This window comes from Panthera leo, chromosome A1, assembly GCF_018350215.1.
Source record: "Panthera leo isolate Ple1 chromosome A1, P.leo_Ple1_pat1.1, whole genome shotgun sequence".
Classification (NCBI taxonomy): Eukaryota; Metazoa; Chordata; class Mammalia; order Carnivora; family Felidae; genus Panthera; species Panthera leo.
This window is the reverse complement of record NC_056679.1, coordinates 97,129,607-97,144,122: the sequence shown is the minus strand read 5'-3', so window position 1 is coordinate 97,144,122 and position 14,516 is coordinate 97,129,607. Positions and strand designations below refer to the sequence as shown.

The 14,516-nt window shown below is 44.2% G+C and overlaps 1 protein-coding gene across 1 annotated transcript in view; it reads left to right on the top strand.

Annotated features, from left to right (window-relative positions):
• Positions 1-14,516, top strand: part of DTWD2 (DTW domain containing 2) — a 379,651-nt gene that overhangs the window by 319,413 nt on the left and 45,722 nt on the right. The window contains exon 1 of the transcript XR_006200975.1: positions 13,111-13,263. The gene's annotated coding sequence lies outside the window, so the exon portion shown is untranslated. Of the gene's footprint in view, positions 13,264-14,516 lie in introns of the transcript that reaches the window.

Sequence of the window (14,516 nt, the reverse complement as noted above, 5' to 3'; positions counted from 1 at the left end):
GGCCGTTTGAATTGAAAATAAGCCTTTAGAACCTGAAGAGGAATAATCAGAGCACTGGGTTGAGACAGTCTGGGGCTTTTACTGAGGTTTCGTGGCAAGCTTTCCCTGGACAGGTCTGGTGTTCCTACTTGTGATTTTGACAGGTGCACATGCTGGACCACTGTGCCAGATCTCTTCCTCCAGGTCCCAATCACAGGACACCCTCCTTGATAACTTTCGTATTGGGCAAACAGTTACACAGTAGCTAAGATCGCCAGTGACCTTCTGCTTTCACTTTGGTCTTTTGGCAGATGTGATATACTATTTTAATATAGAAAGTGTTATAGAGTGTGAGGTTCTGGACACTTAAGCAAATTTTTTTTTTTTTTTTTTTTTTTGGTGGGCAAGTGCAAGGGGTTTTTCTCTGCTTTTATTTATGTTCTTGCTTTCTGATGATGGACCTTTATTGAGGAGATGTAAACATCTGTTTCTGTTCATTTATTTTCTGATATCTCTGGTGGTGGTGGTTTTGTTTTTGTTTTTGTTTCAGTTCTGCTTCTAAGGAAGGTAATTGTCTTGAGATTCTGTTATTTTCTATCCTTGGGGGTTTCTGGTAATTGAAAATGATGTCATTAAGTACTTGGAAGGAGAAATAGGTCATTATTTACAGTTAAAGGGTATACTTTAAAAAGTATTGTAATTATCTACAATAATTCTATGCAGTTTTTAGTATCTTTTAAAAAATATTTTTATTTATTTTGAGATACAGAGAGAGATAGAGAGAGAGAGAGCAGGGGCGGGGCAGAGAGAGAGAGAGAGGGAGAGAGAGAGAATCCCAAGTAGGCTACTTGCTGTCAGCGCAGAGTTGGATGTAGGGCTCGAACTCAAAAACCATGAGATCATGAACTGAGCCAAAACTAAGAGTCAGACGCTCAACCAACTGAGCCACCCAGGTGCTCCTCTATGCAGTTTTTAAACTCATTATATGACAGTAGTTTATTATTATTATTTTTAACGTTTATTTATTTTTGAGACAGAGAGAGACAGAACATGAATGGGGGAGGGCTCAGAGAAAGAGGGAGACACAGAATCTGAAATAGGCTCCAGGCTCTGAACTGTCAGCACAGAGCCTGACGCGGGGCTCGAACTCACGGACCGCAAGATCATGACCTGGGCCAAAGTCGGACGCTTAACCGACTGAGCCACCCAGGCGTCCCTATATGACAGTAGTTTAAAACTCAGAAGTTAAGTAAGGGAAAATGGGTTACATTTCCTAATATTGTTGTATTTTGCAGAATCCAGGCTCTTCTTTGGGAACACCATAAATATTCGATGAAAATCTCATTGATCCAAATAGTATTTACTGTTTGATTCCATGAATATTCTAGCCACATGCATGACAAATGTATAGTATCATCATATTCATATTCAAAGTAATTATGAGAGTCATAGATATATGACTTGAATTACTCCCCTCAGAATTTTGCATATTCACACCATCAGGTCACCTTGAGCAATAATCACTAGAATATTTCCATTTTGCTCCTGCTACAGGTACAGATCACAATCTCCAGGAAAGCTAAAGGGAACAGGGAGAGGGGTGGTAAAGACGGGACAGCTTCATAGTTAGCAAAATGCTTACTTGGGATTAAATGACCTTTCCTATAAATCAGAAGGAAGGCTGTCAGCTGGGCACTTTCTCATTTGCAGCATGTACAAGCAGCAGGAAAATGAGGCAAAGCATTCTGTGAAGCAAAACATTACCTGCGACGCGATCTGTACTCACTGTTGTCTCTCTCCTCCTAGAAGCCATTAGTGAAGATAAATCAGGTGAGGCCCCAGTACATCCCACTCGTCCACTGGCGCTTCCTAATAGCAGCATCTTTATTTTCCTACCTGAAGCGCTCTTGTCCTTCCAAGCGACAGGAAGGAGATAAGGTGAGCTTATGCTGAGTTGGCTTTCTCGGGGAAAAAAAAAAAAAAAAAGAAAGAAAGAAAGAAAAAAGAAAAAAAAGAGAACATTTTGCAATACTAAAAACAGAACGTGTTTGGGTCACATTATTCCAGAGGATGGTAGTAAGATGCTTTTAAATTTCTCCAAACTGCAAAGTGATGGTGCTCTGCTGTTCCCAGAAATCCTACGTATCGGCCTGGAGCCATGGGAACCTTCCGGGTACCCTCAGGAAGTCCCACCAATCCTGGCCATCATTTTAGACCCCTAGAAAAAGATCGGCAGTCCCAAATGGCCACATGAGAAATGTCCCAGATGTTAGACTGTCTTCTTCGTTCTCTGGGGAATAAAAAGTTTTATAGTTCACTGCTCATTTTCATGTTGCTCCCCCCATCTGTCCAAGCTTATTTCTGCTGACGTTGGATTTGCTGCTTCTTCTCCACCAGTCAGGCCATCTTCTTTTCCTGGTGGTTCACTTATCATGCTCTTGTCCACTCTAGCCCCTGCTCATAGCCCCCTTTCTGCCTGGCTGATCCCCTCAGCTGTCCAAATTTTGTGCCCCCCACCCACTGCAGTGAGTGCCTAGGGACCTGGCATTTTCTCTGCAACCCACACACTCTCTACAATGCTCATTGTCTTCTCCAGGGTGAGTTACTTTAGGGTGTTGGTGGAGAAAACACTCCTAGAGAGCCACAGGTGAATCTTACCAAGAGGGGACAATAATGAGATGTCCTAATAATGGCCAAAATTAGATTGTTCGCTTATTCTCCTTTGATGCCCATTTTGTTTTGAAAATCATGTCCTTGAATCCATGTGGCCCTGTTTCAGCAACCCATAAATAGAAAGAACATTGGAATGATGCAGTCCTTCTAACGACCCTAAAGAAGTCATCTTGCCTGTGTTTAAAGAAAATGGTCATCTTGCTTTTTTTTTTTTTTTTTTTAAGGGAAAATTAAGCTCTGGTCTTGTCTCCTGGAAACTCTCTCATCCCATTCCTGTGACTGGGGCAAAATGAGAGAGGGGTTTCAGGGACTCTGACTGTGGTGTGGGTGGACGTGGAGGTCTGGGTGCTGTGCTCAGCAGACGCCAGTGGCTGCTGTGCTACAGGTAGAAAACCCCAGTCTCTCCCCAGTTCAGCACCTGATGCCCAGACCTCTTGGATTCCATTTACTCTCTGGTTCCTTTTGTCCCTGGATAGGCCATAGGACTTGAAGTTTCTGCATCGTGTGTTTTGGCAGAATTGACTATATTAATTATATTAATTGTGAATTCCCTTCTCAGTAAGGAATTGGCACACACTTTTAATTGGGTTGGGTTAGAAAGAATGCCGTAGCTAATAGGTGCCGAGTGCTTATGCTGGGTGTTGATTTGCATGAGCTCATTTCCTCTTTGTGATGACAGGAGGAAAAGATGAGTGATTTTCGCCAGGTCACTCAGCCATTGAGAAGTGGGGCTGGGATCTGTCTCTATCAGCCTGACCCCAAAGCCGGTGATCTCACCCACGGGTGTCCCTGGTGGTTGGAACTAGTTTAGTGACTCAGAGGTGTCAGGGCTAACACCTCGGCCAGTCTCCTGAGCTTTCCCTCGGAGGTGGCTGCTGTAGTTTCTGCTTTCCCCTCCCATCTCCAAGGCTAGGAAGAAGAGGGTGGCTGGCATTGTGAGATTTCCAGATAGGTCTCATTGGCTAGAGCTCTGCCACATGGGATCTCTGGCTCTCGAGGAAGCCACCAGGGTGAATGTATAGCTTTTCAACCTTTACACTTGTACAAGTAAAAGGGCATGGTTTGGGCCCAGTGACAGTTGATAGTGTCATCCACGTGCCTGATTTTTTAGAGGTCTCTCTTACTTGGCTTTGAGGCAGGAGCCGGGGAGAGAGCATTCTCTTTCCCTGAACACTACTTTTCCTTGTGGAAAACTGAATAATGCCCCCCACTGATATCCAGGTCCTGATCTTGGGAGCCTGTCTTTGAATCCTGGTAGCTCTTAGATGGCAAAGGGGACTGTGAAGATGTCATTAAAATTAAGGATCCTGAGATGGGGACATTGCCTGGATTATCCACATGGGACCTGAATGGAATCACCAGTGTTCCTCTGAGGGGCAGCTGAGCAAGATTTGACTGGAGGGTCAGAGGTCACGTGGTGACTGAAGCAAAATGTTGTGCTTCTGGTCTTGAAGTTGGAGGAAGGGACCATAGGCCAAGAAATGCAGCTCTAGGCGCTAGAAAAGGCAGGAAGCAGATTCTCCCCAGGAGGCCTCTGGGAGGAGTGTGGCCTTCTTGACACTTTGATTCTGATCCAGTGAAACTGGTACTGGGCTTCCGCCCTCTAGAACTATAAGAGAATAAATGTGTGTTGTTTGAAGTTACTAACTTTGTGGTAATTTGTTGTACAGCAGTGTGTGTGCGTGCGTGTGTGTGTGTGTGTGTGTGTGAAAAAGAGAGAGACAGAGACAGAGAGAGAAATAGAAAGAGAGAAGGCAAGACACAGTGACGTGGAGTTGGCCACAACTAATGGAAATTCTCTGTCCTGGAATGTGGTTGCTTAATGCCTTTGTTCACAGCTATGGCCCTTAGTAATTAAAGCTGAGAAAACCGGGGTTGGGGGGAATCCCATCAGATTCCTTTAGGCACTCGATACTATCCTGTGCCATCTGTAACAGTGAGGTCTATCTAGAACAATCGGGCCGGGAACTTTTTCAAAGACAAGAACCTTCATATGTAAGTACAAGGGGTCGGTTATCTAAGTAAGGTTTCTATTTTTCACTTCCGCCCAGACTCAGGTAAGGGATCCATTTGACAGCAGGCAGTACCGTGATTATGTAATCAGCTGTCAAAATGGGAGTCTTAATTTTCACCGGGGTCCTAAGGGCCGAGTAGAAAACAACAGAAACCCCACATTTCAAAGTGAGTGTCAGATCTCCCACGCAGGACTGGCTGAGGAAGTGGCTGAAAATTGGTTTCACCACCTGACCTGGAGGGCATCCAAGAGAGGGGCTGAAAGGAGGAGAAAGACCATGGAAGAGCCGTGGGCTTCTCTTCCCTCCTCCCTCACCGCCCTCATCTCACGCTGAGAGGGGTTTCAAGAAGTCCGCTCGCAGGTTGCCAGCTCTCCTGTGGAGTCCGTGGGCACGAGGGATGGGTGTCTCACCACTGCTGAGGAGGTAGCTAGAGCTGTGTACCTGGTAGCATGACACCCTCAGAAGCCTACGTGGGAGCCATTTCTCCCCCTTCAGTAGCAAGACTGAAGGCATGCATCTTCCTGGGGTGCTTGTGGGTCTGCAAGGCTGGTGGCGGAGAGGAGCTGACCAGGATGTGGCCAGGGAGCCCAGGTGATATGACAACACAGGAGAGTCTGCATGGGTGGTCTGCTGGGGGTCGGGGAGCTGAGAGGGTCAGAAGTGGCCTGTCAGTGGAGGTGGCATCGCCCACATCTGAGACCTTGCTTCCAGGGGGTCTCCGCGTTCCCCTCCACCGACCTCACGAGACAAAGAGCAGGGTTAATGATCGCCAAATGTTGGATCACCAGCCAGGCTCAGACTGTGTCCAATTCCTGAGTGCCTTCCTCCCTTGGGCTGGACTCTGGCTCGAGAGAGAAGGCCTGGAAGTGTAAAGCTGGGAACGTGAGAGCCAGTGCAGCAGGCCTCCCCTCCACCCCCCTTACATTTATTTCTAGGCCTAAACAACAACAGTGGAGATGGAAAGGGACTCTAAATTAGATAGTTTGGTGTTGATTTTCATGTTTAAGTAGGCAATCATTGCCAAAACAAAACTGTTCTTGTGCTTCAATCAAACTGAAAAAAAAATTGAGGGCTTTTCCGGAGATTTCCTCCAAGAGGCAGGGAAGAATGAGCGTGCAGATGAGGTTTGAATGGGTAGCAAATGAAGCATCAGTTGTTTTCGGCTTGTCCCCTGTGGCATGTGACTTGTTCCGTTATGTGAGTAGAGCGGTTGCTGTGCGACTCCTGGTTTACCAATGCAGTGTCGCTGGGGTGCTCTAGATGTTCTGGGTCATCTTTGAAAACGTACTTGGCCAAAGCATAAGAGACTCTTAAAAACTGAGAATAAACTGAGGGTTGATGGGGGGTGGGTGATGGGCATTGAGGAGGGCACCTGTTGGGATGAGCACTGGGTGTTGTGTGGAAACCCATTTGACAATAAATTTCATATTAAAAAAAAAAAAGAAAACATATTTGGGCAGTCTGAGTAAAGGGGAAAGCCCCATGCATGCTAGGGGAGCTTTGCTGTGAGGCTCCCTTGGGTAACTCCACAGCAGATCAGGGCAGGGCATACCCCGTCTCCCTGCCAACCCCTGAACCCACAGCTGTCCTCTTCTTCCTCCTTTGTTGATATGCAGGCTCAAGACCTTGAGTGCTTTGCCTCTGATCCCATTAATGTTCTTAAGCGTACACCGTGTAGAAATTATCTCTGTCCTACTGTCCGCTTTGACCCTGCTTTCCTTCAGTCATTGCCTGAAGTGTCCTTTGGATATAACAAGGATTGAGGTGAAGCTTGGTAGCAGGTGGGGGTCCTAGTCAAAGCCGCAGCCTGGGAGGAAGATGAATTTCCCTTTCCGCTGTTGTTATGGGGACTTTGGCCGAAATAGAAGGAGGATAGGGGGTGAAATTGAGGAGGCGGTCCGTATAAAAGGTGGGGGATCCATTTTTGGCTCAAATTGTGAGTTCATCTCAGGGAAAGACCGATTCCTGTATGCTTTTTAGAGGAAAAAAGATGGATTCAGTGAGTCATTTCTGAAACGCACTGCAACATGCATTTGTAGGCTCAGAGCTGTGCGATGGATTGATCCCGACTTAATGCAGTTCAACAATGCTTGTTGAAGCAATCACCGTTAAAAGGATACACTAGCAATGCTGAAAAGCTGAGGGTTGAATGGGTTTCAACTTTCCTCAGCACTGAGCCAGAAACTCCTCATTTGTTTTCCCTTTCTGAGAATCACCTCATGCCATTCAGACAAGGTGACAACCGTGCCTCAAGAAACTCTGTTAAGCCAATTTACCTCAGGCGTGTGGCTGCTGCAGATTTCAGAGGAAAGCTGTGAGCAATGAGAGACTGTTTTCCCAGCTTTCCAGTGACCAAATAACTGAGCTCTTTTCCTCAAAAGAGTCGTGGGGTTACCCTGGTGACTCTATTTCCCCTTCTGCCCCTCACAGGCTGTGTGTGTGGCCTTGGGAAGTCATTTAATCTGACAGGTCTTGAGTGACTTCATGTAGAAATGGCAGAAAGTGGGCTAAAGCTGGAGGCCAAGTGTTCGACAGTTCTCTGATTTCTTTTCTGTTGCGAGGCAGTGTGAATACCTGGGTGATTTTCACCTTACAAGGGCCTGTATTGTGACATCACAAATAAGCCTTGGTGGCCGAGGTGGTCTGACTGGCAGGTTCTCACCTTGGTATTTGAAGACCCACCCAAGGTTTCACCACTTTCATCATCCTGCCTCTTGCTGCCCTGACGGGAACTGCATGCAGATTCCTTATTCAGAGAAATAGACCGAAGTATTTTCTTTTGGAGTGAAAAAATAGATCCTGGAAGGGCACCTGGTTGACTCATTGGAGCATGAGACTCTTGATCTTGGGGTTGTGAGTTCAATCCCCATATTGGGTGTAGAAATTGCTTAAAAAGAAAATCTGGGGCACCTGGGTGGCTCAGTCGGTTGAGCGGCCGACTTCGGCTCAGGTCACGATCTCACGGTCCGTGAGTTCGAGCCCCGCGTCGGGCTCTGTGCTGACAGCCTGGAGCCTGTTTCAGATTCTGTGTCTCCCTCTCTCTGACCCTCCCCCGTTCATGCTCTCTCTCTGTCTCAAAAATAAATAAACGTTAAAAAAAAAAAATTAAAAAGAAAATCTTTAAAAAAGAGATCCTGGATTTCCTTCTTTCTCTCTCTCTCTTTTTTTTTTTAACGTTTATTATTTTTGAGAGACAGAGAGAGACCGAGCATGAGTGGGAGAGGGGCAGAGAGAGAGAGGGAGACAGAGAATCTGAGGCAGGCTCCAGGCTCCGAGCTGTCAGCACAGAGCCTGACACAGGGCTGGAACTTGTGAACTGTGAAATCATTACCTGAGCCAAAGTTGGAGGTCTAACTGACTGAGCCACCCAGATGCCCCCTGGATTTCTTGTTTTTAAGTATTGAATATTACAACACAGTGTTGTGGTATTTCCATCAACCCTTTAAAAGAATTATATAATCAGACTCAATTCATTATTCCTAGATAAGATACAAAGGCTGTATGTATTATTGGTTTTGTTTAGTGGACCTTTGGTTGCTCTCAAACCTTATTTTGGGGGGAGGTGATTTCACCTCCTTCCCTCTGCTGGGTGTCGTGATGTGTGCTGAGAGCGATAAAACATGACTCCTGTTCTAAAACACTGATGAGAGAGCTGGAGATAATATGTATGAACCACAGTTCAATGACATAGAAAGGAGGTTGCTCACCAACAAATATAATGCTCCCAGGTGTGGAGGGCCCAGAGGAGGACTGGGTGGTATGTGAGTAGGTAGAGATGTACTCAATAACATGTCTCACTATGTATGGTAGTGGATATTTCTGCAAAGCCTTGGTTTCCTCTGTCCCTCTACCCACTGAGAGTGTGTGGTCTTTTGGGTCAGTTAAGTCTAGGAGTCTCTGCCTTTGGAGTCTCCTTAGCCCTTTCTGTGTGTCCCATATTACCCTATACTTTCCCAAAGGGAGTTGTTATACCCTTGATTCCTTGTCCACTTATCTCTCTTACCAAATTGCTATACACCCCATGGAGGGTCAGATCTATCTTGCTTACTATGGTTTTCCCAATGACTGGCATTTATTGATTGAAGTACTTATTGATTGAGAAAAATCATTGATAATTTAATAATCTGCTACTCTTGAAAGACTACTTGAAACTTTCCAGGATAGGTTTAATGATTTTCTTCAACCTGGCCTCTCTGTAGCTCTATTCCCTTTCTCCCATGGTAGATTGAACATATTAGATGCTATTTATTAATTCAAGATAAAATGATTTTGTGTATCATTTTGTGTAATCATTTCTATGTATCAGGAATGGTTCTGGTTCAGAGTTTAAAGGGGTGAACAGGAAGGAGACAAGAAAATCCTTGCTGTCTTGGAGAGCAAGAGAAGAGAGACAGAAACTAAATAAGCAAAGAAATAAACAAGTACATTTTAGATAGTTCTCTGTGCTTTAAAAACAAAAAAGGCAGTGTGATGTTGTAGAGATTGATGGGGTGGGTGGTGTGGGAAGGCCTGAGGAGAGAATTCTTGACCCCTGAAAGATGGGGAGGAAACAGGCATGTAAATGGCTGGGAGTGGGGTAGGGTAGAGGGGATAGTGTAGGCAAAGACAAAGGTCTAGGGATAGGGACAAGCTTGAAATATTTAAGAACCATAGAGAAAGCCCAAGTGGCTTGGGAGGAGGTGAGTGAGAGTGGTTTCAATAATATGAAGAGGGAATAGGAGGCAAAGGTCAGATCATTCAGGGCATTTTAGGCCATATGTGGCAGGAAACCAAAGGTGCGCTAAAATTGGGTTATTTGGAGAGGGTTTTGATGTGGGCAGGGTTAAGGTAAAGCAACAGGGGTTAGTGCAGTATCCCAGGGCTGGTGACTGTGAACTGGCAGGGAGGAGGCTTATGGGGGGTGGAGGGAACGATCCCTTCATTCCCCTCCGTGTTTCAAAGCTCCCATGGATTCCTCCTGCTGGTGAAAGGAACCAGAAGCAGGAAGGCAGGGGAACCCAATGATTGGAGGCCCAATGATGGAGGCCACCCAAGAGGAGCCCACCATGGTCTAGACAAGAGTCTAGCTCATCCTGCTTACAAATTTGGATTTTCATCCCATGAATAATGGAAGGCCACTGGGGGATACTGATAAGGGGAGTGACATGGTCTGATGTCTGTTTTGAAGACATTACTGCAGCTGCTGTATGGAATATGGCTGCAGGCATGCTGCCCTGTTAAGAGACCCATCCAATGGCCCATGTTTGCGCACCCCCCCCCCCCCACCTTGCACAACAGGATCCAGTCACTGTAAAGGGCTGCTGGCACTCCCTTTTGTGGCAAAGCTGGTGGATCAGCTGTTCGGGGCACCCATAATGGCTGGATGTCTCTTGAGGTTCATGAGTGGCATGCGGGAGGTGGGACGGTAATCACACAGCTGTGTGGGAGACAGATTATGGCACTCTTTCTAGTTTTCAGTTTGGTCTGAAACTCAACTCTGGGTTGCCTGGCTCACAGTGGCCTTCCCTCACAGAAAACTACCCTGAGTGCTGCGTGTCCCTCAATGTGCAGGCAGAGAGCATCGAGGAGGAGCTCAGCTGAAAGGGGTCATCTCTTGTCCCACAGTAGGGACTGTTTGCTAGGGCTCTTTCCTCTTGTTTCTGTTTATGGCATCATGATAATCTTGGCCATTCCAGGGATGTGATCTCTCTCAATTGGGCTTTCGTGAAGGCAAATTGGATCTGAAAGAAATTTTTTTTAAGGAAATGTCATAATAGATGGGCCATCCTGGAAAGAAAGTGTATAATATGTGTGTGTGTGCCTATGTGTGTGTTTATGGGGAGTTGGGGGTAGAGGAGGAGGGAGTGGCACAGAGGGAGAAGAGAGAAAGTGCAAGGTTTTGACAACAGTTTGATGAGTTCAACTTACCTTCCAAAAATGTTTTGTAGAAAATGTCGTAAGTTGCCCAGATTGAGGATAAAGGCAAAATTTTTGAAACTTAAAAAGCAACACACACATAAAACTTTACTTTTGGGTTACAAGTGTTTGACTTATCAGTCTGAGGCATTGTGATGCTGCTTATAGTTTGTGTTGCTATCCGTACTTCTGATTTTAAGGGAGGGTCACGCTAAAAATCTATAGAAGGAGTATTTATTGTAGAGTCAAAAACCAGCTTAACTTTTGACTCCATCACAAGTCTCAGGCTATCCTAATTTGGTTGGAAGCTTGAAGTATGAATGATATATTTCTGTTGTCAAATACAATTTTGACAACATAGAAAAAAAATGACTAGGTTTAAAAAAAAAATTTTTTTTTAACGTTTATTTATTTTTGAGACAGAGAGAGACAGCATGAATGGGGGAGGGTCACAGAGAGAGGGAGACACAGAATCTGAAACAGGCTCCAGGCTCTGAGCTGTCAGCACAGAGCCCGACACGGGGCTCGAGCTCACGGACTGCGAGATCATGACCTGAGCCAAAGTCGGCCGCTTAACCGACCGAGCCACCCAGGCGCCCCATAAAAAAAATGACTAGGTTTTAAGTTAGTTTTAAAAGATATTTTTAGGGGCGCCTGGGTGGATCATTCAGTTAAGTGTCTGACTCTTGATTTCGGCTCAGGTGATGATCTCACAGTTCATGGGCTCAAGCCCTGCATCGGGCTCTGTGCTTACACTGTGGAGCCTGCTTGGGATTCACTCTCTCCTTCTCTCTGCCCCTCTCTTGCTCATACTCTCTCCCTCCCTCTCTCTCAAAATAAATAAATAAATAAATAAATAAATAAATAAATAAATAAATATTTTTTTTTAATAAAAAAGACATTTTCAAAGACAGACCACAGTTTTCCAGATTGGAATTACTAATGAATAAACCAAATGTTAATGATGGGTAGTATTTTAACACTCTGTTACAGATATATTGATCTAAATTGTTCAAGAATCTTTGAATAGTTAGTTCGTATTCAAGGGACAGCTATCATGTAATGAGATGGCTTTTAACAAACTCATTAAAACGCATTCAATTGGCAAAAAATAAATTGAATGTGGACTATTTGTAAGGCAAGTAAAGGAAACTGAAATGCATGAGGCACAGTCTCTGCCCCCAAGGAGTGTATGTATTGTAATAATTTTGCACTTCAATATAATCACCTTGGGAAGCTATCACTTTTTTCAGTGAGATCACTTCTGCTAAATGTCTAGGAACTCCTTTGGATTTGGCTTCAGAGCACTTTAACACATTTGCACATGTGCATGCACACACACACACCCCACCACACATGCAGGTGTACCTGTTGACACTTTCCAGTCTTTAGAAAAGGGTTCAGCCAAATAGGGCCTCAAGTGAAATCCAGCCTACTGCCTGTTTGGTATGACTCCAGAGTTAAGAAAGGTTTTTACATTTTTAAGTGGTTGAAAAAAAATCAAAAGAAAAATAATATATTGTGACACATGAAAATTACATGAAATTCACATTCCAGTGATCAGAAGTAATGTTTTGTTGGAAGACAGCAATGTTTATTCATTTATATACCCTCATATATGGCAGCTTTCATGCTACAATGGCAGAGGTTAGTAGTTTTGACAGAGACCATATGGCCCTCAAAGCCTGAAATATTTATTATGTGGTCCTTTGCAGAATCCTGTTTTTAGGATCATATCTAATTTGTTTTTTAAAGATTTTTCAATTAGATCCTCTACCTTCTTTCAAAGATTCGAATCTGAGTTACTCTTTTACTCTTCTCCCATTTTCAAAAACCTCTTTCTCAGAATTAAAAGATTTCATATCGCTTTATGGACATTCAGGAGAATCTTGATCAGGTTTTGAAGTAATCCCCAAAAAGTTCCCAAATACTGTGAGCAATGGTCACATTATTACTACACTGATGGAGGAAAGTCCCTGAGTTCGTTAGGATTTAAGGAATATGGAGTAGAAGAATCCCCCTCAGTAGACCCCCAAGAAGACCTCAGAGATATATGGAACAGTGTTCAGGTACCAGAGAAACATATGAGTCCACTCTCTTTGCCCTAGTGTGTCTCTGCCTCTCTGTTGTATTCACTGTGATTCTCTCCTTCTGAGGCTGTTGACTGCCATCTCTCTTTCCTACAATTCCCTACCCCATGGCCTGTATTTACTGGTGGCTTCCATTGTCTCATTGCTTTGGCTTCTTCTCTCTGGGTCTTTTGTATCCTTCTTGGTGTCTCATGCTCAGATGTTCTAGAAAGGATGATCTTAGTGGGTCTGTCAGTCACTACCCAGTGAAGTGTATCTTTGATGCACAGAGTGATTGATGTAGGTCCCTCCCACTTAGTGGGTCAGTCCATAGATGACTGTAGGGCAGGGAGAAAAAGGAGCCTGAATAGTGACATGTTATCCCCATTTGGAGCCTGTTTTCTCTTAGTCATCTGTTTGTCCTTAATATGCACTGGCATATGGATGTCCAGGCATCAGGGATACTGCTCAAACTATAGGTGTCCTCCCCATTATTGAGGTCAACAACCAATGGATATCAACTCGGTGAATCAATATGGTGAAGAAATGCTAGCTGTGGCCCAATTACTGGGAGCTGACTATAAAATATTTCAAGAGGAAAACAAACGCAGATGTCATTAGGCATTATATAGGTAAGTTGAAAGGAGAGCAAGTCAGGTTAAGGCAAGTTTGAAATACTCAGTAGTGGTCACCCTGTAACATTTAAACTGGGATTCCAGTATAGCCTAACCCAAACCTGTTTACATATCTGCAATTTTAGTTCCCTGCAGCAAAAATTTGATTTGGTTTTTAATAAGTTCATCAGAAGATGCAGAGGTCCTCATTTGAGATCAAGAAATTTGAGCCTTTAAAATAAACCATCTGTACTTTCAAATTCCAGCCCTATTTACTATCTCCTGGACCCATCCCTCTATCTGTTGTCATTTTCTCCCATTTTACATAGAGTCAAAGTAAACCAGAAGATAATACATTCATTTCAGAGACAGTTTGCTTTGGTCTAGACAAGGGTCTAGGACACACAGAAATGAATGTGACTTCACCCCCTTAGGCCACATTAGATCTTCCCAATGGCTCTGCACAGGTAACAATCCCCAGTTATTGATTTCTCTGTGACAGTCACATCTGCCTTTCTAGTACATCTGGGACCCTCCAGTGGTGTAGATGGGATTCTCTCTGGAGAATTTAGCTCTTTCTAATGCTGTTTTGAATCCATCTGGAACTTGGATCTCCTCCTTTGGGAAGCAAAGGAGGTGAAGGAGGTGGCCATAAACACTCTGACCTTGGTACTATCGCAGGACCAAGTGGCCATGACTTGGACAGTATTAAAGGTAGATACCCACAAGGATTATTGTGTATTAGGAATTAAGAATTAAAATGCTTCTTAGGGTTGTAGCACAGGAAGATATATACATTTTGGGAAGGGTAAGGAAAGAGGTTATTTATACATTCTTCTATGGCATTTTTAAAATTTATTTTTATTATTTATTTTTTCAGTGTTTTAAATTTTATTTTTCTTATAGCAATGGTGGTCTCTGTCAAACTGTTTCTACTTTGATGTTTTTTTTTAATATGAAATTTATTGTCAAATTGGTTTCCATACAGCACCCAGTGCTCATCCCAAAAGGTGCCCTCCTCAATGCCCATCACCCACTTTCCCCTCTCCCCTACCCCCCATCGACCCTTAGTTTATTCTCAGTTTTTAAGAGTCTCCTATGGTTTGGCTCCCTCCCTCTCTAACTTTTTTTTTCCCCTTTCCCTCCCCCATGGTCTTCTGTAAGTTTCTCAGGATCCACATAAGAGTGAAAACACATGGTATCTGTCTTTCTTTGCATGACTTATTTCACTTAGCATCACACTCTCCAGTTCCATCCACATTGCTACAAAA